Source organism: Chenopodium quinoa, unplaced genomic scaffold, assembly GCF_001683475.1.
Source record: "Chenopodium quinoa cultivar QQ74 unplaced genomic scaffold, ASM168347v1, whole genome shotgun sequence".
In the NCBI taxonomy this organism is placed as follows: Eukaryota; Viridiplantae; Streptophyta; class Magnoliopsida; order Caryophyllales; family Amaranthaceae; genus Chenopodium; species Chenopodium quinoa.
Genome location: NW_018745286.1, coordinates 1 through 26,810, shown reverse-complemented (window position 1 = coordinate 26,810; position 26,810 = coordinate 1). Strand labels below are relative to the sequence as shown.

Here is a 26,810-nt window from a genome sequence, read left to right as displayed (position 1 = left end):
AAAATAGAAACGGCAAAAACTAATTAAAGTAGCAAGTAAAAGTTAATTGTCGAAGTAATTGATAGTATTAGTGTTTTGCAAAAGTAGTAGTTGGACTTTTGAAAGAAATACAGATAATGATTATTTCCCGCAAAACTATTTCATAAATATATAAAATAGTAGACAAATAAATAAGAGCTAAAACCTTGCACCTTGAAAAAAAAATATCTATATATACCAACACATAATGTAAAAAATAAAAATACTAATCTTAATTGAAAATATTTGGTTGTAAGTGTGCCCACTTACAAGGCCTACCATAAGACACTTTATGCCTAATTCTTGTGTAAATAGTAAATGTCAAGAACATTATAAAACTTTTGTAAAAAAACAAAAAAGAATATGATGAAACTAAGGTATATAAAATATAATCCAATACAAATTTTTGAGGCGCAATTGCATGGCTTTTGGTAGAGAAGATGAGATTTCGGTTGTTACAGGATGTCCAATATCAATCCATACCTTTTTCACTACAGCTAGACCTTTTTATTTTCTAAGATAGTAAGATCCTATACTACATAGTACAGCCTATCAGCCAACAAAGAATTGACTATCCACTATAAATTAGTAAAACCAACAAATCAATTATGTACATCAAAGAACTAGGATATACATGTGAAAATTTTTGGTTTAAAATCAAATTTTCACTTCGACATTGTAACCTCATTGTAGACAATGAAGAGCACCAAATGCTTCAATCTCAAGATAATAAGGCACCTCGTCAGAAAAGTAAATGAATAAAACCCTGATTCTGATTTTATTGTGTTACCAGAAACGCTTTAGAAGCATCTACATGGTTGAGACGACAGGTTCCAAGAAGTTGTTCAGGGAGCTCTTCATCTGTATCAGCCTACAAACAACAGTTTACAGAATATCCACAATTTAAAATTGCTTCCAGTTCCAGTTTAGTGTTCCATAGATAATTAATTAATCCAGACACAACATTTTTCAATAAAATGATAAAATCGTAAAGACTGTAAATAAAAGCCACATCCTAAAATGTAATACTTCGTATTTCCAATTAGTTTCATAATATAAAAAAGATAAGTTCCTTCTCCCCTAATGTTATGCAAAAGCAAATATAACCAAGTTGTACCTGAATCAAGAATGCCATTTCAATAACCAAGTTGTTAAGGTAGCCAAGAACAAGACTAACTACTCCTCTTGCCACTGACGATGAGCCAATATCAATCCCAAGCTGCAAGGATTGCAGAAAAAAAAACAGTCAGGGCTCCACTTTAAAAAACACAGCCTCATAAAAACTCCCACCAATGTGATCCAAATGACAGAAAGCAAAATAGTCTAAAATGTTCACTCCCCATGATTGCAAAAGATATACTGATTTTAAGGAGTTTCTAGCCGATGACCAGCTTAAAGTCTTACAATTTTACAGCTTAAAGTCTTACATTTTACAGCTTAAAGTCTTGGTAATTGACGATAGGATGAAACATTCCAAGTAACAAAGTCTAGGTATCAAGGGATTCAAGATTAATGAACATGCTCAGATGAAGTCAAAAACACGAATAGAACAATTTGCAGAGCTTTGATAGTAGATTTAAGAATTAAACCCCAAAACGTCTGCCAATTACCAAGGGTCACTACGAGAGAGCTCCAAAATAAACCAACAAGCCAGAATCCAACATGATAACAAAGACAATATTTTGATTGCCAAGCACTTACCTCTATATAATTCGTCCCATGAAAATAATTAATTTCCAATGCTTGGCCCACTAAGCATGCTTTCTTTCCAACACTTTGTTTGACTATCCATGAGCCCTGAAATAAATAGACTGGGTTAAACAGGTTACAGGTGACATTACAACAACAACAACAACAACAACAAAGCCTTAGTCCCAAAATGATTTGGGGTCGGCTAACATGAATCATCATAAGGAATCGTACAATATAAAGAAAGGACATAACAAAATCATCATTTAAAAGAGTTATAAAAAAGGTGAGTAAAGAGAGTAAACAACATAGCATTTAAGAAAAAATAGGGGAGTTTTAAAAGAGAATCAAGAATAAAATTCAAGAAAGTTTTAAAAGAGTGGTTAAAACGTTGAAGTAGAAAACATTAAGGTTTGAGAAAACTTTAGCAAAGGAAAACAATACATTTCATAAAACATTGGTGGGCTAAAAATAAAATCAGATACGAAAATAAATTTAGAGAGTATATTTAATCACGAAATGTCGTTGAAATTCCAGAAGAATAATTTTATAAATTTCTGACAAAAACCCTTCCAAAAACTCACTGACAAGACAATGACATAAGATACCGCTTTTCTAGACTCTCCCCCCAAGAGGATTCTACACTTCCAGAGGCTTAGAACATTATAGTAAAAATCTAAACAAAATTATATTGTGGTATGAGCTTAAAGTTTAGACACAAGCCGTAACAGTACAGGGCAAGATGGCACACATTGGACCTTCTCTGCACACAGCAAGAACAGTACGCAATGGTTCTTCCTTTTTTGTACAGGTTAAGACATTAATATGCATGCAATGTAATTGATTCACCATGTTAAAAGCAGCAAACAGGATCATTTCAGGAATGTAGTTTTGACTAAATTATAGGGAAAATTGAACATTTTCCAATCAAAGGTTTGCACAAACTTGAACTTCTCCACAGGATTAAGCACACACAAAGAACATATAGATTTGTTAGATTCCTGAAAACATGCATTTTTTAGTCGATCAATAGAATTTACACTTTACCAAATTCCACTGTCTATTACAACATTACAAATCAAAGGGTAAAGGTTCACGGCAGGGAGAAGTTAGCAAACACTGTCTATTACAAGAATCTGATTGCTCCGCAGGAATAATTTGCAGGGTATCAGTATTTGAAGGGATGACCCTGTATTTCTCACCTCCTCATTGCGGATGATATTCTCATATTTTGCTAGGAAAATAAGAGAACTTTTATTTCTATCTTAAAGGTGTTGAAAACACGAAGCATCAGGACAAAAGACTAATATCTTCCAGTTGAAAGTTTTTAATGTATCAGCACTGGATAGGCAATATGGAGATTCCTCACGCGGTTAGCGGTGGAATATACTTTCTACGAATACTTGGGAATGCCAACAATCGCGGAGAGGTATAGATAGTATACTCGAATATTAGGTATACTCGAATATTTGCAAAAGAATATAGGAAAAGCTGCAATTAGCCTCATTGGTTGTAGAAATATCCTCACACAGGTAGAGGCCCAGCCGGTCCCTTCCTATATAATAAGCCTATCAAACTTCCCATCTACAAATGAAATGAATTACAAGATTTGGTCGCTCATTTTTGGTGGGGCAAAAGTGAAGAATATACATAAATGCACTTGGTTTTTTTTGGAAAATTTATGTGAAACTAAGAATAATGGTAAATTGGATTTCTTTCAACAGAATCTTTCAAGGCTCTTCTTGCTGTTTATCCTGGCACAATTTAAAGCACCAAATTCCTTGGTTGCTCAACTGTTGATATCACAATTCACAATATTTAATTGTGAGTAGCTTGATGGTGTTTTGGGCCTACTGAGCAACACTTAAAGTTGAATAATTGGTTCCTGGATATTATCAAGGATGGTTGGGGACAGGTTGTTGAGGATTACACCAAAATCAGAATTTGAGATGCAAGACAAAAAACCTGTTCCCCCCCCCCCTCCCGCCCCCAAAGTGTAGCTACGGAGATTGGGCTTGTGGCGTCTTTAATTGAGCAATATGGCTGTTGTGAGATTGTGATACACTAACTCAAGGGGCTACCTTCTGTTTGAGGCTGAAGAAATTTTAAAAATTCTGCTTTACTTTCCTTTGGTTATAGATGGGCTGGCTTGGCAGTTTACCGATGGACACTATTCTGTAATGTCAGGAGAAAAATCATCAGGTGGAGGAAAAGAACCAGATCTATGAATTCCAGTTCTGTCAATGATGCGTTTATTTGGCAAAAAACAAAAACAAATATAAAAAAAATGTGGAATTCAGAATTCCCCCTTAAAAGTTATTTAGCCTCATGATTGTGCAGTATCCACTGTACCTTTGCGAATGACCTCTATGCCATCCTAAGCTATCCATTTGCTGCTACTTTCAGAGAGGAAGCTGGGCACAGTAAAGATCTGTAAGTACTTTGAAGGGTTCTGGTGAAAGTGTGATAATACTAAGGCTAATGTTTTTGAAAGTGTGTTCTCGAAGGTGCATTGATAATACTATAAAACTTTTTGGTGAGATGCTTCGATAAATCCCTGTGGTAGTAATACAAAATCTTCTTGCAGTATGAAACAGTACCACTGTGACACTAAGTAGTAAGTGCCACCAGACATGTCACTCGTTTTGGAAGTTACCAGCATGCACCTGTGATTGTTTAATATGGACACTTGCTGTTAGTGATTGACCACTTCTTACCTTTTAGAGTCTCACAATAAGTTAGTAAGACATGGTCTCACCCAAGACTATCTACTATTCTACTGTAAGTATGAGAAGGCAGTTAGCTTGTCAGGATTATCAGGCAGGATAAGCATCATAGAGTCCATGAAATTTTCAATGGATGGAATCATCAAAAATGCTCAAAACAAGTTTTAATTGCACAAGATGGACAGGATAAAAAATCTAATGCATTTTCTCAGAGCAGAGACCAGCTTTGTACACACTGACCTTGGATATGTATGGAATAAGTTTAAATTTTGAATTTCTGTAAGCATCGTCTCTGTCAACAAAACTCTTCAGCAGAGGTGCGTCTTCTAGATTATTAATCATATAATACAGTGCTAGATTGTACGTTTTTGGTCCAGGGACCTGTATAATAAGCCTAGAAACTTAGCAATGTAGTTCTGTAGATTTAGGATATTAAAAAATTTCTCATAACTGCAACAATAATCAAGTTAACAAACTGACAAAGAATACCTGTATATTCACTATGAAAAAGAATTCAGACCCGCCCTTTGCTGCATAATTCTGTGAGCCAGAGACAATTATCTTCTATTAATTCAAACCATCTACTTGCAGGTTAAGCTTTCATTGACATTAAATACAGTATCAGAACAAAAATAACAAAGAGATCGCAATCACCTGAACAATACTACCAGGGCGACCCCCAAGATCATCTTCTCTTTTGTCAGATGATAGCCAGTCAGCAGCAACCATTTTCATCAAGGTATGATTTGCTTTGATCTGCATACCATACATAACCACATGAGTAATTGCATACAAATAGTGAGCTCTGAAATACTCCAAAAATGCATCAGTGATTGTGCAGAATAAGATTATCTTATAGGCCTTAACAGAGGTTTCCTAACTACTTAACATACAAATTCTTTTCTCTTTCTAATTAAATTCATATGAAATTCTGTTCATAAAAGCTAGCACTAGAAAATGGAGGAGCATGCTTCTCATAATATTGACACACATGTGAAAAGCCAACATATAAAGCTGGGGATGCTGCCTTTTTCAAAGATGTCAAACCACTACATAATATAATTTATACAGGTTACATAATAATCCATGTTACCATGAAGATAATGACATAATGACCAAATTTGGTAAGAAAAAGGAAAGAAGTAAGACATCAGGAAATGAAATTGCTGAAACCAAGAAATTATTTTAATTTAAAAAAAAAAAGGAAAGCATAATATCAGTAATCTATCTATAAGCTGCATCTTGCATTCAACTTGCCACAACTTTATCTTAAGACAAGAACCCTAGTCAGCTTTAGTTTTTTTCAAAGACCAACATTAATAATCAATCATTATCAGCATTCTTTACCCACATACTTTTTTACTGTCTTTTAAATAAGTCTTTCCACGAATCAGAAATGTAGATGGTTCGGCTGTTGTCCAACTGGAAGCAATGGTACACGTTGGATCATTATCAAGTGTTGCACCATAGCAGCAAGATGTTCCATCTTTGGCAGCCATCTCTACCAAATCGACATAGCCCTTCTTATGCACTGAATCAAAAGAAACCAGTTCAAGACTTCTAGTATATAGGAGCACTTCTTAATGCCATTTGTGATAAACTTAGCTTGCAGTATGCCACAAATTCACAATTAATTCAAACATATAACTGACCTGCTAACTCATGCAATTTTTTTGCAAACACAGCAGCAGTTGATAACTTTGGCCGTGAATCCTACAAATTCATAGCAGAAGTAAGATGGCATGATGAAGCCAGCAGATAGTATGAATAAAATCCAAAGTTAGCCTTACGATTAAAATAAGGAGGGTGCTATACTGCTAATTATAAGCTTGATAAAGATTATAATTCAATTTTATCACACTTTATTGGAGGGAATCCAAATTGAAGTATTCTGATCATAAGTTTTCAAATCAGTTTTTATGAAACCTATAGTTTTCAAATTTCTCATTCTGCCAATACCATTAAACTTTGGGTCGTCACAACATGATCCCACCAGAAGCAGTTTTGCTAAAAAAATTATGAACTTCAATGACAATAGTACGTAGCAATGGCATAGATAAGGAGTCAGGAACTGATTACTAATGAGGTGATTCAGACCACCAAGAGTAACTTTATTAATTGCTAGAAAAAGAAAGAATTCATAGTTCTCAGTGATTAAGACGTGGACAATAATTTTTATGCTGGCCGAAGGAGACCGCTACTATAAGCTACATCAGATTGAAATTAGTTAAATTCTCACTAACTCCCATACATATACTAGGTAAAATTAATAAGAGTTTTTATACCTGCAAAATTGTCTCTGGACTGCAATCAGAAGGCCAACCATGATCTGGTAGATCAAAATCTGATCCTTCTGGAGCATCAAAAAAATTCGTCACTAACATCATTGAGTTCGGCAAGGCTACCAAGTTCAGCTGTTTCGTCTTTTTGCTCTTCCATATTTTCTACCCCGTTTAGAGAAGGTGGGTAAATTTCAGTCTTATTCTCATTCTGTGTGTTATGGCAAATAGCCAAATCACCAGATATTATATTAGAGAAGCAATCTCCTGCCCTTGCTTTGAAAAGTTCCCTTAATGCTGCAAACAAAACTCTCTAAGGCAAGGATTCATGGAAGATATTTGATATGCACACCCCAAAATCAATATTGCATATTTAGAAAAAGCCATACCAGCAATTCTTCCAAGCATATGTATAGTTGTAGATCGGGCTAAAGAGGGTGCCAAATAAGCTGCCCACTGTTTCCAATCAATGGCAAGCATATGTTTCACAACAGACTGCTTCCCATGGCTGATAGGAGTTATTACATAACCTCCACCTGCAAAAAAGAGCACCCCCTAATCAAACTACAGATTATGCATGACATAAATTTGGACCTTAAAAAAACACTATATATTAGAAATGGTTATATTGAAATATTGTGTAGTCACTAGTATCAAAGGGACTCTTCATCTGAATAACCAAAGGACACAATACAAGAATTTATAAATATACAAGTATAAGCAATATACTTCCTCCTTTTCACCAAAATTGCAACACTCTGACTTATGCACAAATCACATACTCTACTCTGACTAACTTTTATGATTTATATTTTCATAATATCAGATTTTTATAATTTTTACTTATTGATGATTAAAGTATTAGTGATTGAAACAATTCATTAACAAACGTGAAATATGAAGTGTTGCATTTTTCGTCAAACTCCTAAGTCCTTACAAAGTAATAAATGCTTCCTCATTTCAAGGTGTTACTCAATGAGAAAATTCAGCACAACAGCACAAACCGCAACCAATACGAAAGATCAACTTCACTGCAAGACATGATAATTGAAATTTTGGATGAAATATGATCACAGCATTAGAACAGTCCAATTAAAAGGAATTTCATTTTTGTGCCCCAACTAGGCAAAGTTCTACTTTCGTGACTTTCCACAATGGTAACCTAAACTTAGATCCCTTTGTAGACTTGATGCTAAAGTCATAAGTTTCTTGATTAAAGAAGGAAGCAGAACAAATATTATACCTGGGATATTTTTCTAACCATGACTAATGGCCAAACAACACCTCTTACACCACTGTTCTGTAAAATTTTAGAATGTTGCTTGAATTAATAAAAAGTTGGCCAAAATTAATGAGTCAGGAAATAGAGCAGAGTCAGCAGGCATGTGCATTCTTCCAGAAAACTAGTAAATAGCCAGCTAGGAATAATAAAAATTGGATTGTAGAATGACCATAGCAGTATAAAGGTAAATACTAGACATAAAATTGTAGCTCAAAAGTACATTACTTTTAAGGCATGCACGAACAAAGCCTTTCTGTGGAGGGCACTTTTTGTGATAAACCGAATGATAAAGGATCACTGTGGAACAAAAATCAGAGAAACTATGAGCTATGCAGCTATCACTATGGAGATAATAAAACTCAGCTTGTATTGAAGGTTAAGCACTAAAGCATATATATATGCACCATATGTTCCATCATCATCCCTTCTCCAATACCGTCTCAACAAGAGGTCTCTTTGTTTCATTCCCCTAGAAAGCATGAAAATCTATTTAGTTGGTATCAAAAACAAAATAACCTCAGAATAATTTAATATTAAAACCATGATGTAGCATTCAATAAATTTCTCACCAAGGTAGCCAAGAAGCACATAGCTCCTTGTGAACGATATCTGTATGGCCATCAAGGTTCTCAACAACATTCCCTCTATAAAAAGAGTAATCCCATCTAAAAAAAAAAATCAAATTAGTTGCTGAAACAATATAAAGAGAAAGAGTATGACAAGTCCTATGCTCAAAAGATTTTAATAATGTAAATAAAATTAGAAAATGTCTCTCTTCAGGACCAGACATTAAGACAGATTAGTCACAGGAACAACCAATTCTTAAAAGTTAGTTTGGAGCATTGATCATACATATTAGCCAAAAACCAAAACAATTTCCCATGTCTGCTAATGAGGGGATTGAGGGGTATCATAAGCTTTCTTGCAGGAAGGATATAGCCACAGCTTATGTTGAATCTAAAGGTAACCTCGCATTAGTAAATTTATTGAGCCACCAAAAAAAAGAAAAATCTGCTTATCAAGCTTCAACGTGGGGTCACAGGGGTCTATTCTCATCTTTGTCAGTATTAAAAAAATTAAATCAACGATTTCTCAAGAAAAAGAATAAAAAAATACTGGAAACTTCGTAGAAATGTCAAGCAAGCTCTAAAAATCCACTTATTGAATTGAAATGGTGGAGAAAAGAAAGCAGGAACACAACCCTGAGATGAATCCCAGATGAAATCTTTGTATGAAGCAAAGAGCAAATGAGTTGGAATATATAATCCAGATAGCAATTAGTCACAAAACATACAGCTAATTTCGTCAATACCTGTCGCACTATTCAAAACTATTTTACTGTATCTTCTTTTTCTTTTTTTAAAAGAGTCAATTTCCCGCATAATTAGACTATCGATTCAGCGAGTGATATCACTCTTCACCACTGATTCAGGCATTCAGCAATAGAGTCTCCATCACAGATGCAGCAGAAGATCACTCTTCACCACTCATGCAACAGCTAGACTACAGATCTCTTTCTTGCTAAACATTTCCAATTGATTCTCTTATATGTTACACCTGAATCATAATTTATTTATTTATTTTCACATACATACGTTCAACGGTTCAAGTTTCTAATAAAAAAGTTTAACAGATTGCATTTTACTGCCTTGTAACATAATATACCTATTATTCGCCTAATTGTTTGCTTTCTAAATTTCCTACAACTTTTAGGGTCACATATAATTACGTCGTGGATCCACTATGCCCCTCAGACAGTTCATATCTTTATTAAGCTTTTTAATAGATCACATTGCTATGCTTAAAACATATGAGAGACAGTTATGTTTAATTATGTTATCATCTCTCCTATTCACCATATGAAGTTACTAACATTTTCAGAACAGTTAGCAGTTTAGCACGCCTATAAACTGTCTTGTTGATAAAAATCCATAGGGAAAGAAGCCAACCAGAAAGGTAATACTCATATTATGACGTATCTGTACAAGTATGATGAAACATGCAAAGTGTAAGCACAGAAAAGCTCTATCATATAAAAATATGTTACTGTACAAAATTTCACCAAGCTTACTGTGATCTTAAGGAACCAAGAGACATGACAGCCCGGAATATGTTCTCTGACGTTCCATCCACAACACCAACAGCCATAATTGCAGGATGGTCATCCCATCGCTGAATAAAAAAGATGAATCAGCTAAATATTTCAGGTTAGAAAGGAGAAATCTGGAGTTTCAAAAGGCTACCCACCTTCCCATGAATATCCCTGTCTTTGGCTTCTTTAAATAGTCGTAATCCTGCAACAGGAAAGTTAATACAATTATTTTCCTTGTTTCCTATGTGTGTGTGTGTGTGTTTCAAACTTTATGGAAAATACCAAGTCTTACCATTCTGACATCCAAAAATTGTCCATGCAGAAGGTGCAACAACATCAGTAGTTATAAGATCCATTTGAGAAGATGAACCAGTAGGCCAATTTGTTGAACTGGAATGATGTATCCTCTTAGAACTGTTCAATCTGTTTCACAAAAGGTTTTGCACTTACGTCAATTTTTTGGCTCATAAATTTTTAACACACACAATCTCAGCTACAAGCGCTAAACTAAGGTAAGGGTCTGGGTCTTAGATTAGACTAAAATTGCCCACCAAATATCAACTATCTAGTTACGTTACTCAAGTATCCTTATCAATGTGGAAGTGTTCAATGTTCTGCATGGAGATTTGAGATGAAATGTAAAATCTAAGAAGCATAGCAAAACTATTCACTATAAGATAGCACCAGCTACTACAAATATCCTTTAACTCTTTTCGAAAATGTTTAAGGAAGGCTACCAGTAGTATGAAACCAACTGCCAAACTAATATGATCAGAACAGCATATTATATACTTTAAGAAATTGATCAAGTAAACAAGACACATACTGGATGACAACCAGGTTACCTGTAAGACTGCCATGTGTTCTTGGGACAACCCAAACCACTAATCTCATCAATGGGACACACCTACATAAAGGAAAGCCTGTTTACTTTTAAAGGGCCTCAAAATCTCAATTGATATAAGGGAAAAACGACATTTAAACAAAAAAAAAAAAAAAAACTTTAAACCTTAGATACTGCTTCCTGAAAGAAATGGATCCATCTGGCTGCTACTTCAGGACTACTTGCGCCCAACTATAATTTGTCTTCCAACATTAGAATATCTTACTATGATAATAATAATGACAATAATAATAAAACAACAAAATCTGATAGAAAATCGGTATACCTTTAGCTGATCATTGTGATTAGAACTATTATAAAGTGTGAAAATAAAGAATACCTGCAAGCCAAACATAGAATTTTGATAAAAGGCATTAGAAAGGCGACATTATAGATCATCTCAAACCCCCATACTAAAGAATCTTAATAAGGTTCAAATCCTAATCATCCTTACTTTTCTGTGAATACTCTCTCTGCCATTATCTGCAACACGAATGCAGGAGTCTACGATCGTGCTTTTGACAGGATGCTGAAACAAACCAAATCACAAGCAGAGGGTTTATGCAACTTAGAAAATTATGGCTCCTCCTACAAAGACAAAATCAAATTCCAAAATAACATTTTGAGAACATGACTAAAATACAGAGTCTGCAGCAAACTTCAGACAGCAATTTGTTCAATTAGTTATACTAGAAATAAGCATATAAATGGTCTCATCATAGGTAGAACAACTATGACTCAATTGAGACCTTATAACATACAATGTGCATCATAGATAATCGTTTATAACCGTTACGAACCCCACACTCGTCCAACGAACAGTGTATGCATGCAACAGATAAAATAATTTGATTCAAGACACATCAAATATTAAATTTTCTAGTAGGCACAATTCTATATTATCATAAAATCTTAAATCACAGCAAAATTAAATAAGAATTCCCAAAAACAAAATACAGTTGTTCAGTTATGCACAATCAGTATAGCTAAGATAAATCTAATTAAACAGTTTAAAAGTTTCATTACCAACTCATTTTGGGAATTAGGGATTGATTTGTAGCATTTGAAATGATGATTCTGAAGAACAAAGTAGCGTTTTCGCGAATTCTTCAACCCCAGACGATTGGAACTAATCAGATACAACCAACCCTCAATTTTTTCTCCAGTTTCGGACATACCCATTTGATTAATTACTGCAAATCTGCAATACCCACTTCTTCAATCGTGTTAATCTTCCAGAAATTTTCAGTTATAATTAATGGTTTTTTTTTTTATAAAGCGCTTTTAATCTTGCTAATAATCAAATATTTTTTGGAATAATTTTGGACCCGATTTTAGGAGGGAATCAGAGAACTATTAAGATAAACTAGATTAAAAATTGTAATTTATGATTAATGCGAATCTAATTGAGAGTCTTGTTGAAGAAGGGGAGTTGAAGGGAGTCTCTTTCTCTTTACAAGTTTAGTCTGTCAATGGCAGTGATTGATTGGCTGACTGTGTAAGACAAAAGATTGACAGATTACCAATTTACCAGTGATGGGCCTACCATTAATTAGTGGCTGCAACTTCGTTACCAAGTCTAGTTGTTTTTTTTCTCTCTTTTTCTTTTGCAAGTCAAGTTGGTTATGTGGATGGGGTGAGAGGTAACAGGTAGTTATGAAAGTAAGACTAATCAGATCCGATCCAATGCGAATTGTAGTTGACACGGTGACACCTATAAATACTCCGTACAATTTGAAAATAATTGAAACTTTGAGTGATTCAAGAGTATTTAGAGTCAGAGGCTTTATAAAAGTGACTTAGATCTCGAATATAGAACTATGCATTAGCGGATTTCAAGTCGAATTAGTGCTAATTCACATATTGTATTACTTCAAATAAAGCTTTTTTATTAAGGCAATTATTGATAAAACTTGCTATGTAATAATTAGTTTTAAGGTTTATATACTTGTGTTGGAATTTTAAATTTCTTATGATTTGTTTGTAAGTATCATTTGAATATTTTATTAATGAAATCTATTTTCTTCTCATTAAAAAAAAATTAAAAAAATGTTAAAAATTAAAAAAATGTTATATATATATATATATATATATATATATATATATATATATATATATATATATATATATATATATATATATTATAAGATTAAAGAAGAACAGAACGTCTTGTGTGCGGCTAGCCTCACCGTGTGACCACTTGTAAAAAAAACAAAGTAACCCCTTAAACATTGGTACCCCTGTAATACTAACGAAGTAACCCCTAAACACTAACCGGGTAACTCTATAACACTAGCGAATAAGAATTTGTGAAGAAGCTATTATTTGTTACAAAAATGAGATTAGTAGATATATTTTAGGCACCAAAGCAATAACCATTACGACATTTTTTTCCTCCCAAAATCCTTACTTTTTATACCCAATCAAACTCCCTAGATTTTAGGAAGTTTTGAAGTTGGTGCTCCTAATATCTTTTAGTTGTTACCGTTTTTATTTTACTTAGTATTTTATTTTAGTTGTAACTGATTATATTTTTTTTTTATATAAATATAACTATTTACCTCATTTATGGAATATTTCACACTCATTTGTAGGAACTTACGGAGTACATATTTTTTAATACTCCATATTTCTTTTCAACAGATTATTAAAAATAACTTTGAAAATTATTATGAATACAAGTTAAGGGTTCACAGATTGACTAATTTGAGTGATAAGTAATATGAAGTTAATTTCGATTATTCTAGGGATTCCAACGAGCGTGATGCACTTGGTATAGCTAGTCATTTGAGAAGAATTATTACCGATGGTCTCTATGTCCTATGCCTATTTGCATTATATTTTATTATAACTATTTTCATATAGGTGATAAATTAGGTTGCACGGTTTATATAAAATCTATTTTTATAATTTGTACTTTTTTACAAAAATGGATAAATATAAATAAGAATTATGCACCTTGTACAGAAATATTTGTAATTTTATAGTTTTAGATTTTCATCAAAATTATGATATAATACTTGTCCAACGTCGCCTAATACATATTTCAATGTAGGAGTCCATTTATTAGTGTGTTATTTACAATATTTTCTTTTTTTAAAGATAAATTGATATGTTGTAGTTGTAATGTAGAAGATTCTAATATTCAATTATCAAAATTGTAAAATATGGTAGCTCCAAAAAAAAAATTAAAAAAAATAATAATAAATAAATAAATAAATAAAAATTAAAAAAAGATGACATCATCTTTGCATTTAGGCAGGAAAAAAATTTATTATGTGAGTGACATGTGGACAGTGATTACGTCAGCAACGTTTTGTTTTAGTAATAGTTATAGATGTGTTAGATGTTGTGTAGCTGTGCAATTTTCGAAAATTAAGTAGAGCTAATTTGATTTAGCGAGGAGAACAATAAAATAAATGTCTAATAAATTTTAACATATTATTGAAACAAATTGAATAAATTAAATAAGACACCATACAATTATATAATTCTTGTACTCCATATATATTTAAATTTAATTTAGAGTCTCTTAAATACTTTGTACTCCGTATTAAATAGTGATCAAATTCCAAATAGGAAAAACAAAAAAGGAATGGGGAGAGTTAAAGATGGCTTTAAATTTGAAATAAACACAATTTTTTATATACAAATAATTAATCATTTAGGGGATTAAGAGACAATTACAAGACTTTTAAAATCTAATGGGGGCAAATATGTAAAAGAATATTTTTAGGGATATAAATGTCCATGCACTATTTATAGAAATTTTGTTAAAATTTTTATAAGGCAGGGAAGTGTTGGGTGAACTTTTAAGGGGTCGTTTGGTTGGATCATTTGGAATGGAATGGATTGGAATGGAGTTAGAATCCATTCCATCTAGTTTTTTGTTTGGTTGATGTTTTTAGTAAATCTCATACCCAAAGTGTTCTAATCCCCCCTCCCCTTACCCATGGAATCCCATACCCCCGCCCACCCCTCCCCCTAAGATTCACAATCCATTCTATTAATGAAGGATATAATTCATTCTAAAATAAATCCAAACAATTTTAGACGAGTATGGGTTTTAGAATTCATACCTCTCTTGTATGAGATTCCATACCAATCCATTCCAACTTGATGAACCAAACACCCCCTAAATAGACTTGGTTCACATTAATTTATTGTGGATCACTAATATTAGTGTTACTATGTTTAAATATTGTTGTTTCTAAATAAAGGTCGTATATTAATTATCAAATAAGGTCATCATGTTAAAATAAAGGTTATTATTTTTTAATAAAAATTATAAGATATCAATATATTTTATACTAAGCGTTTTAATATACTAGTTAATATGAATAATAAAGGTCGCTATATTAAAATTAAGGTTACTATATTCAACATAACGTTTTCCTGGCACATGTATGTGGACTTCAGGTCAACAATAATATTATTGTGAATTAGGCCACACAATTGTCACTATGCTAAAATTAGGATCACTATGTTCAACATACTGTCGGTCGGCACGTGTGGACCTCAAGTCTCACAATAACAACTTAACAAGTTTCCTAGTGTAGTGAAGGTATTGTCATATGAGATTGGACTCACCATGTGTCCAAATTAAATAACAACTTGATATTTTTTTTATTGCCAGATTTTTTCTTGCTTGCTTTCTTAAACGCATTAATCTCGTAAGTGGGGTCATGAACCAACATAAGAACTTCCCAAGAGATTACCAATTTTAATACTACTCTCAATCAATGTTGCTCATGTCAAGCGATGTGACAAAGTTTTACACTGGCTTTCAGTGGCCTACCGTAACTCTCCTGCATTATCTAGGCCTGAGATTGGCAGCAAAAGACCTCTACTTTTGGAATCTTAATAAGGACATGAGGATCTTTTAAATTGAAGGTGGATTCTGAAAAATATTTTTTACGGTAATATTTTAAGTAATTTCTCCTTTCTTTTACTAACACTAAATTAATGGGTAAAATGGTCAGCTCAAAAACTATCACCCAAATCGTCTTTTCACTTTAAAGATTTAACTTACACCCAATTAAAACTATTTTATTTTTTAAAAAAGTATTTAGATAGTTGTATATAAAGCAGAGATTACTGGATTAGACAAACGGGTAGATATGTAGAGTGGTATTAGAAATGACAGGTGGGTTTAAAAATGCGGGTTCCGTACTGTATCGACCTCAATTGGGGCGGGTATGGATACAATTTCTGTGAGTATATAAGCGGATATGGATACAAAAGTCAAATTCTTAAAAAAAAAATGGTTAGGTGGTGGATTTAAAATCATACTCGCATCGTAACTTCCTTACCTACATTTACCAACTAGATTGCCACAATTCACCGCAGGACTTACCCTACAACTATATTACGAAGTACAATTTTACTAAGTTCTCTGCCTCTTCTTTCTCTTCGAGTCTCCCCCAAGAATCATTTTTGCTATTTTTTGGGAATTGATTCATAACTTAATGTAGTACTCCGTACTCCGTAGCTTGAATTTATTGTTACATGACCTTTGCGGGTGTTCGGGTGAAAACAATGGGACCTTGCCGAAGGTCCGATGAAGCGGAGAAGACTAGATTCGATCCAAATAATGTTGGGCCGAAGGTTTCCTGCACAGTAAACACACGTAAACTAGCCTCGGGGGTGTTGCCGAGGAAGGCCCCTCCGGTGCTAAAGTCAGTACAGTGTGTAGAAAGAGAAGACTATGCAAGAGAATTAGTTGCTTGAATGAATGTACAAATGTAATACATGGAGAAGTTGGGCCTTAGCCCAATTGGCTTGCCTTGAGGACTGATCTTTGACTTTAGCACAATTGGAGAGATGAACCTTGACCTTGGGCTTTTAATTGGATCATTTAATGCCTAAGCCCAATTGGACTAAATTGGACCCAAACAACTTGCCCCCCAGACCCGATTTGGAAGGATGACGGGTCGGGTTTGATTTAATCAGAAAAGGAGGGAAGTGAATGATTTAATTAATCCAAAAATTTGAATTTAAACCGTAATTAATGAGATAACAACGGTTAAGGCGGATGATTGTGGAAGTTGGACGGATAATGAGCAGTTTAATCGCAAGGTCGTGTGTTTAACGGTTACTTAGTGGGGTATTTAAGAGAAATTGAAACGCGGACTCCCCGTATTCCCATTTCTGGAGATATAATCAGAGGCGCGTCATCTCTCCTCACTTATTCACCAACACAAACCCAGAATTCTCGAGAGAACCCAAGAACCCGCATCAAAACTTCGCAAATTCCCCGAGCATTAAGCTTAGAAACTGAGACTTGCCACTACGAATTCGTAAATCGGCAACTTTCGCTTCAGATTAAGGTAAATTCCTTTGATTTTAGTTTATTTTTCTTCGAATTCGAACTCCTTCCCTTTTTGTTTTGACTTTTTTCTTCGAAATTATCAATGGCGAGAGGAGTTAGGGGTAGAGCCCGTGCTCCAAGAAGAGCAAGGCCAATTCCCGATCCTAGGAACAGGATTGGGACCTGGAATGGACAAAGAGCAGAGTCTGACCCTGCTGAAGGGATTAGGGCGACTCCCTCGGCTCCTCCTCAGAGAACGGAGGGGCCGAGCGCTTCTGGGCGGGACGATGAAGTTCCCGCTGTCCTTTGGGATATCCTCCCCGGGTTTTCAGAGTGGGAGGATGCCGAAGTAGCTTCGGCCATGATAAAGAACCGCCCCTACTCATGGTGGGTGGAGAATGCCGAACAATATCGGTTTGCCGAACAAATTGAGTTGCATTACGGCATGCTTGAAGCTGATGGGTATTGGTGCCGAATGCCCGTGGCATCCGATAGAATCCATCGTCCACCCCGGGGTATGTGGGGGTGTACACAAGACAACTTCAGTATGGGCTGAGGTTCCCTTTGGACGTATTCGTCCGAGACTTGCTGATCCATTACAATATTTCCCTATGTCAGCTAACTCCTACTAGCATCCGAAGGGTGATGACATACTTATGGGTCTGCAAGTTCTTCAGGTATGTGCCGAACCTTCACTGCTTCAAAAAGCTTCATCGGCTAGTGCCAAATATTCAAAGTGGGCACGGAAGTCATGGTTCTGGGTGGTACCGGATTGAGTCTCGGCCCCAGTACCTAACCATGTGGCCGAACGACTCTTCAGACAAGGACTGGAGAGGTCAATGTATTTGGGTTAGGGCACCCATGGACCCGAGCCACCCTTGCGTCTTCAGCGCTCCCCGGTACCTTGCTGAGCCTGATCTCGACATGGGAAGTCTAGGTCCCCCCGCAGATAACGGCCCAGATCCAAACCTTAATCAACAGAATATCTTCGGCAAGCTGCCGAACCGGGGGGGCAGCGGCCGAATGCAGCATATCCCGGAGACTTGGCTCCCCGATACGCATTATGTTTTCCAAGAGAACATGCTAGCAGCTGTTGGCCTCAGCCGAAATTTTAAGGATGGTAAGCTTCTTCGGCTAGGGCCGAGGCTTTTTAATTATCTCTTTTTCTCCTCTCACTTCGCTTTTTTATGCTGTGCCAACCTAACTGAACTGACCTTTCCCCTTTTCTTTTTCAGAGCGGGACGAGACCAACGTCGGCATTAACTACGCTCGTCTTGGCGTCAACCAAGAACGAGTTGTAACTGATCGGGCCCCCTCTATCACTGAACCGAGGCATAGGGAAGTTCATCTAGACTCTTCCCACTTCCAAATTGAGGTTGTTGCTCTGTATCAGAGGCAGAAGCCTTGGTGGAAGAAGAGAGATCCCTGGTTTCAGCTGCTGGACGAAGAAGTTGAAGCTGCCCGTACGGCCGAAGAGGTTGCACGGGTTATTGAAGCTTGTGAAGGAGGAGAAGGGTCCTCCAGGGCTGCTGAAGAAGAAGCTGCAGCTAGGGCAGCTGAAGAAGACGAGGCTTTGCTGAAGACCTCGATGAGCTTTCAGACTTAACTTTGTCTGTTTCTGTTTTTTTTTTTTTTTTTTTTGTACTCACATTCTTCCTCCCCCTGTCTTTTACAGTCTGAAGAGAGTAACAGACATAGAGAAGGGAAAGCCCCTGTTCGTCCCGAAGACCGGATACAAAAAGAGTCTTCAGACTCAGACATGGACGAGCAGCCGCTTCAGAAAAGGCGCCGAAGAATGGCCATCATCGGCCCACATGACTTTCAGCGGAGGCCGATGACCATCGGCGTTGAAATAAGGGAACCCGAGGAAGGCAATGGATCGCCGAGGGTTCCCCGGCCACCACCTCAATCACCTCCAAAGACCCCCCCGCCACCTCCTGAGATGGAGGTGGATCAGAAAACTCCCGAATCTAAGGGAGGGGTCCAAGAAGAAGTTCAGGAGAGTGCTGCTGAGCACAAGAATGAGGATGCCGTGATGCCCAGTGCTGAGGGTTTCACAACAGACATTGCAAGAGAGGTTGAGGCTTTCGTCCTCACCCTGAAGAAGAAGAGGTCATAATAATTGACTCTTCTGAGAAGGAGGATGCTGAGCCATCCAAAGTTAAAGAAGCTCCGTCGTCATCCTTTCCTTCCTTCCAGACTTTGCAATCTGGAGAAATGGGTTTCTCGGCCCCCCGAATTCCAATCCCAGATCACATCTGGGACCTCATATGGGGTCAGAACCGAGAAGGTGTTGCAGCCTACTTCGGCGATTTTGCTGGCACGTCCGAAGTAGATAGGGCAAGAATCTGGTCGCTGAAGGCCACTGCTGGGATGGGCGAATCCAGCAGATCAGTTCCTGACCCAGCCAGGTCTAACCAACTGCTGATGATGCAGGTGATTTTCCTTGCCTTTATCTCCTCTAAAATTCAGCTCTATTTTTTATTTTAACTTGTGCTCCTGTTTTCAGTTCGTGCACAATCAGACTCTCACTGTAGAGCTGATAGATACCCTACAAGATAGGGTAGACGCTGCCGAGCACGAAAAAAAGGTAGCCGAAGAGGAGTTAAAGCTTGCTAAGCTGAAGCAAGCAGCAGCTGAAGATAAGCAGCAGAAGGGTGAGGAATACGAGAAAAAAGCTGCTGAAGCCTTCAAAACCTTCTACGACGCTATGGAGAAGGAAGTTTTTCCCCCACTGATGGAAGGGGAAAAATTCCTCCAAGAGCACATGGGAGTGGACATCTCCAAATTCAAGGCTACCATTGAGAGCCGAATCCAGGAAGGAGCTGCTGCACAAGCTGAAGTGCAGCAACGACTAGAAGCTCTTGAAGCCAGCAGAATGGCTGCTGAAGTGATGCTCCAAGCCAGGGATGTCCAACTCTCAGAGGCTGCTCCTGCTGCTGAAGCTCAGAGAGCTAAGCTCCAAGAAGCTGAGGATCAGCTGATGGCCAAAAAGGAAGAAGTGGCCCAGGCTCAGACAGAGGCTTCCCAAGTTCAGCAGGAGCTGAATGAGCTGAAAGGTTCCTCCTCCAAGCTCGCCGATGAGCTGAAGAAATCCAAGGAAGACTTGGAGGAGACCCAGAAGAAGTTGGCTGATGCTGAGGCTCTACTCAAAGTCCGTGTCTATACCCAGGAAGAATATGAAATGGGTTTCAGAAACGGGTTCAGAGTGTGCCGAAGAGTCTGCCTTCATGCTGAGCCGAAGCTGGACTGGTCCAAATGTGCTGAATGGGTCCAGAATCCCGAAGACCCTCATATGAAGTATGCAACTCCAGTCGAAGCTGAAATCCTTAAGGCTGAGGAAGGCGAAGAAGAAGCTGAGAGAATGGAGTTGGAGGCTGAACAGAGGGAAAGGGAGGCTCGGCAGAGTGCAAAGCCTGCTTCTTCTGCTGCTGGGGCTGAGACCACCATGGGGCTCAACAATGCTGACCAGTCTGATCCTCGGGCTGAAGCATAGGAACTCGGACAGTCGTCTTCAGAATCTTGCGGTTCATCATGCGCTCAACTTTAGACTTGCCGCTTTCTGAATTTTTTTGCCTTGTTTGTTTTTTGCTTCAGCTTGCCTTGTCGTACAAAACAGTTTATTTTTTTGCTTCTGTACGTATTTCGGCAGCTGTTATTTTCCGCTTGTGGGCGGCTGCCGATACAGTTTATCTGAACTTGTAGCTCAATTTCTGAGCATAAATTATTAATTTGATGTTCTTTTCTTCAACTGCTTTGTTTTTTAGTGCTTTACTGTTTCTTCAATTCTGCTGAACATAAACTTGCACTGGTAGTGCTTCTTGCCCCCCCAGAAATTGAAGTATGGCTTCAGCTGAATAAACAATTTCTTTATTTCTTAAAAATGGGTATTCAAAACACAGGGCCAACTGAAGGCAATGCTTCGGATAATGGCTTTCTGGGATTGGCAATATCCCAGAATTGTCCATGGATTCACGCCTTTGGAGAACAAATCTTACTGAAGCTTGACTTCAGCTGAAAGACTAGAGTTCTTTAAAAAATGGATATCCGAAACACAGGGCCAACTGAAGGCAATGTTTCGGATAATGGCTTTCTGGGATACAAGGCTCAGTTAAGGCAATATCCCAGAATTGTCCATGGACTCATGTCTTTGGAGAACAAATCTTACTGAAGCTTGACTTCAGCTGAAAGACCAGTGTTCTTTAAAAAGACGAGTTTTGTCAGCAATCTGAAACCCAGTTACCCGAAGGCGAAGGTTTCAGACGAGGCTGAATAAAAAACCCTTAAAGAGTAGATAGAACCAAGAAAACTTTGAAAGGATAAAAAGTTGCAAACATTTATATAAATGGTGGCTCCAAGGCCTTTCATTAGTTCAAAATGTACTTACAAAGATTGTCCTGCCCCGAAGGGTTTACACATGATATTTTTTCAGTACATCAGCGTTCCAGTGATTTTTCAACTCAGTTCCATCCAACTGCCGAAGTCGGTATGTCCCTGGCTGAAGCTCATCACAGATTTCATAAGGCCCTTCCCATGCAGCTGAGAGTTTCCCATGGATTCGGCCTTTCTGAAATGCAGCAGCATTTCGAAGGACAAGGTCTCCAATTTTAAGAGGCCTTGCATGGACCCTTCGGTTATAAAATTTGCTGATTCTCTGCTTATAAGCGGCCATTCTGTCTCGGGCTGAGTCTCTTACTTCGTCGAGGAAATCGAGAGATTCCCTCATCAGTCGCTCATTCTCAGCCGAGAAGTGGTGCACTCGTAGGCTCTCAGAGCCAATTTCCACTGGAAGAACGCCTTCGGCACCATACACCAGTTCAAAAGGTGAATAGCCCATTGCCACTTTTTCAGTTGTCCAAAGGGACCAAAGGGTTCCAGGGAGCTCCTCCAGCCACTTGGACTTTTGATCTTCCACCCTCTTCTTGAGGGCATTTAGGATCTGTTTATTTGCAGCTTCGGCTTGTCCGTTACTTTGCGGGTGGCATACCGCTGAATATGCCAGTTTGATGCCGAAATGATCTGTATACCGCTTCAATGGTAAGTTATCAAATTGCCTCCCATGATCGAAGACAAATACTCTCGGATGCCAAAACGAGTGATGATATTCTGCCAGATAAATTTTCTGACAGTTTGCTCTGTAATGTTCGAGGCTGCTTCGGCCTCGATCCATTTACTGAAGTAGTCAACACCAACTATTAGCCATTTTTTCTGGTACACAACCTCTGGAAATGGTCCTAGTATATCCAGTCCCCATTGGGCAAACGGGAGTGGATTAAGGATCGGCTGAAGATCCCTTGCTGGCTGGTGGATAACTGGAGCGTATTTTTGGCATTTTTTCGCATTTCCGGACCAACTCCTTAGCATCTGCGATCATGGTGGGCCAGTAATATCCAGCCCTCAATGCCTTGTGGGCTAAGGTCCTTCCCCCAATGTGGTTCCCACAGATGCCGAGGTGAATCTCCCGTAGGATATAATTTGCATCTGTTGGTCCCACGCATTTCAGCAATGGGGCTGAGAAGGACTTTTTCAGAAGTTCCCCCCTGAAGACAATGAACCTTAAGCTGGTTCTCTTCATCTTGGAGGCCAAAGCTTTATCTTCGGGAGTTTCTCCCCGAAGCTTGAAAGCTAGGATGGGGTCCATCCAACTAGGCTCTGGGTCAGCGCAGCACACTTCAGGTGCTTCGTCGACACTTCTCTCTCGACGCACTTCTACATATACAGATCTGTTCAGCTCGGTAAGAGATGAACTGGCAAGTTTGGAGAGTGCATCGGCTTGAGTATTCTGACCCCTTGGGATCAGCTGAACCTCAAAAGTTTCAGCTCTGCAATGACTGACTTGGTCTTGGCAAGATAAGCTATCATGGAGGGCTCTTTGGCCTCGTAGCTGCCGCTAATCTGATATGCAACTAGCTGAGAGTCTGTTTTCAGGCAGACATGATCGACTTCCAGGAAGATGCACAATTCTAGGCCGGCGATTGCTGCCTCATATTCGGCTTCGTTGTTCGAGGCCTTAAAAGAAAATTTTAGTGCATACTCAAAGGATTTGCCTTCAGGAGAAATTATCACTACTCCTGCCCCCGAACCGTTTTCGGTGGAAGATCCATCTGTAAACACGGTCCAGACTTTCTTTTCATTGTCTAGCGCTTCTTGGTATGAGCATTCGGCCAAGAAATCCGCTAGATTTTGAGCCTTAATGGCAGCCCTCGGACGGTAGCTGATGCTGAATTCGGTGAGCTCAAAAGCCCACTTGGCTAGCCTACCAGATTTTTCAACCTTGCCGAGAACTTTTTCCAACGGCTGATCAGTTAAGACCACTATCTGATGGCAATCAAAATAGGGCCTTAGCTTCCGAGCAGCTACTACTACCGCGAAAGCGACTTTCTCGAGTAGAGGGTAGCGAGTCTCGGCATCCGTCAGTGTATGACTGACAAAGTAGATCGGTTGCTGACTTTTACTTTCTTCCTTCAGCAGTACTGCGCTGATGGTGGCTGGGCTAACGGCCACATACAGGTACAAAGTTTCTCCTTCTGCTGGGCTAGCCAGCGTTGGGAGTTGAGCCAGATGCTCCCGAAGCTGTTTAAAGGCGTCTTTTTGCTCTTCCTCCCAAACGAGCTCTTTTGTTTTCGGGAGTTTCAGGGCTTTGAAGAAAGGTAACCCCTTATCCGAAGCTCTGGAAATGAACCTCGAGAGGGCTGCCATTCTTCCGGTGAGCCGCTGAACATCCCGCTTTGTTTTCGGCTCAGGAAGGTCGAGCGCTGCTTTGACTTTGGAGGGATTGGCATCAATCCCCCTTTTGCTGACTATGAACCCAAGGAATTTCCCTGACTTCACGCCGAAGACACACTTCTTCGGATTCAGCTTCATTTGATGCTTTCTTAAGGTGGCGAAAGTTTCAGCCAGGTCCTTAACATGGTCCTCAGGTTTTTTTCTTTTGACGATCGAATCGTCGACATAGACTTCCATGTTTCGGCCCTTTTGATCGGAAAAAAAAACTTGATCCACCAGCCTTTGATAGGTTGCCCCCGCATTTTCAATCCGAAGGGCATCATTTTGTAATTGTACACCCCAGCGTTCGTGACGAATGCTGTCTTTGCTCGATCGTCGGGGTGCATGAAGATCTGATGATACCCCGAGAATGCGTCCATGAAACTAAGCAAGGCATGGCCACTTGTCGAATCGACTAGCTGATCGATCCTCGGCAAGGGATAGAAATCCTTCGGACAAGCCTTATTTAGGTCCGTGAAGTCAACGCACATCCTCCAGGTACCATTGGCCTTCTGAACCATCACCACATTTGCCAGCCATTCTGGATATTGGCAAGGTTCGATGAAGCCTGCCTCTAGCAATTTTTTGACCTCGGCTGCGATGTCTCGGTTCTTATTAGCGGAGTAATTCCGCTTCTTTTGCTTAATTGGTCGACACGTTGGGTCAACATTAAGCTTATGGGAGATGAGGTCTGGACTTATCCCGGGCATATCAGTTGCCGAGAAAGCAAACACATCTCTGTTGTCCCGAAGGAGCTGAATAAGTTCACAACGGGTGTTCGGATCAAGGTCCATCCCAATTGTTACACATTTCTCAACGTCTCCTTCGGCCAACTCAACTGTTTCAGTCTGTTGGTCCATGTCCATTGCTGATGGACTGGACTCTTCATAATCTGGCCTGCTGCCTATGTCAGCAGGTGTCCCAGTCTTTTTGTTCTTCGGCTGGCTCTCTGAGTCTTGCTGTTCAGCTGAAGAGCTAGCCTTTTCCCTTTCGGGCCCTTTACCTCTAGGTTCAGATCCTTGGGCCGAAGCACTTAGGCCCTTCGGCTTTTTTGTGCTTGGCTCTCTTTCTTTTTCTTTCTCCTCCTCATCCTTGTCGTCATCTGGGCGACTACTGGATGGCTTGAGGTAGTTGCACCTTCGGGCGTCCTTTTGGTTGCCCTGTATCCTTTCGGGGAAGCCGGCGTCTGAGACGTAAATCATCAGCTGATGATAAGTTGAGACGACCCCTTGGATCTCATGAATTATGGGTCTCCCCAAAATCACGTTTGTACACTGAAGGAGCGTCAATGACCAAAAATTCAATCATGACGTTCCTGGCTGCCTCATCGCAGCCGATGGTGATAGGAAGTGTCACCTTCCCATCTGGATAAGTTGATGCCCCGTTGAACCCGGATACCGGGTAGGGTACCGGCGTAAGGTGCTTGGGCTTCAGCTTGATTTGATTGTAGGCCTTTCGGAACAGAATGTTTGCTTCGCTGCCACCGTCAACAAGGACCTTACTGACGTCGTGGTTGGCCACCGTGGCGATGATCACCAACGGATCCTCGTGAGGGAACGTTATCCCCCGGAAGTCGGCGGCTGTGAACGTCATGTTCGGCACCGGCGATTGGGGAGACTGAATGTCAGCGTTGTTCACCTGGTGAGTCAAAGCCCTAAGGTGTCGCTTGTGCTCCCTCCAAGAGCATATTCCTCCCGAGATAACATTGATCGGAGAGAATTTCCCCTCCGGTTTTTTACTGATCTTCCGGGGGAAGTCGAGGTCTTGCCGAGAGTCCTTTGCTGACTTCTCGGACTCTTTTTTCTCGCGGTGATCCGCGATGTATTTTTTCAAGTATCCCTTCCGGACCATGTCCTCTATCTGGTCCTTCAGTTGGATACACTCCTTAGTGTTGTGTCCCGGAGTCTCGTGGAACTCGCACCACTGATTTTTATTTTTTCGCTGATACCACTCTGGGAGTGGTCTCGGCTTTCGGTAACTCTGCTCCTCCTTCGTCACGCTGTAAATTTTGGCGCGTGGAAGAGAGAGCGGAGTGTAGGACTCGTATCTGCCTGTGTATGAGGCAGATTTTTCCTTCTTTGGGTCACTGGCCGAAGATTGCTCCGAGGCCTTTTGACTTTCCCTTTGCCTTATGGCCTTGGCCTTCAGACAAAGGTGTTTGTCTTTGTTTCCCTCCCCCGAATTGAGGTTGGGTTTTTGCTTTGTTCCATTCTTCGGCTCGGATGAACTTATCCGAGGCATTCAGAGCTTCCTCCAAGGTCTGCGGGGTATGCATGACCATGAAGTCTAGAACTTCCCGGGCTGAAGGCCATTCTGCATTGCAAAAACGCTAGCCCCTGGTCCAGCTGAGAGACGCTGGATGACTCGTTACTGAAACGGGTCAGATAGTCTCGGAGGCTTTCGGTTTCCCCCTGTTGCAGACTCATGAGTTCTGCAGTAGTCTTCTCTCGGCGGTTTGCCGTGGAAAACTTGCTCCTATACTTGGAGGACAGATCATCCCACCCTGTTATGGAGCCTTGCTTTACTCCCTTGGAGATCCACGCTTGCGCGACCCCCTTGAGAGTGATTGGGAAATATTTGCACCAAGTCGCTTCGGATCTGGGGCAAAGATGCATATGAGTCTCATACGAGGCCACGTGATCCTTTGGATCCGAGTCCCGTCATATGTGATGTGCGACGGTATTTAACCGTGGGCACGTGCTCTTCCAGTATCCATTGCTCGAATGGCGAACTGGCGGTAGCATAACTGCCTTGCCCTTGTTCCTG

General features: G+C 39.1%; 1 pseudogene; it reads right to left on the bottom strand.

Annotated features, from left to right (window-relative positions):
* Positions 1–382: 382 nt before the first annotated feature.
* On the bottom strand, positions 383–12,890 carry LOC110711852 (annotated as a pseudogene).
* Positions 12,891–26,810: the final 13,920 nt, after the last annotated feature.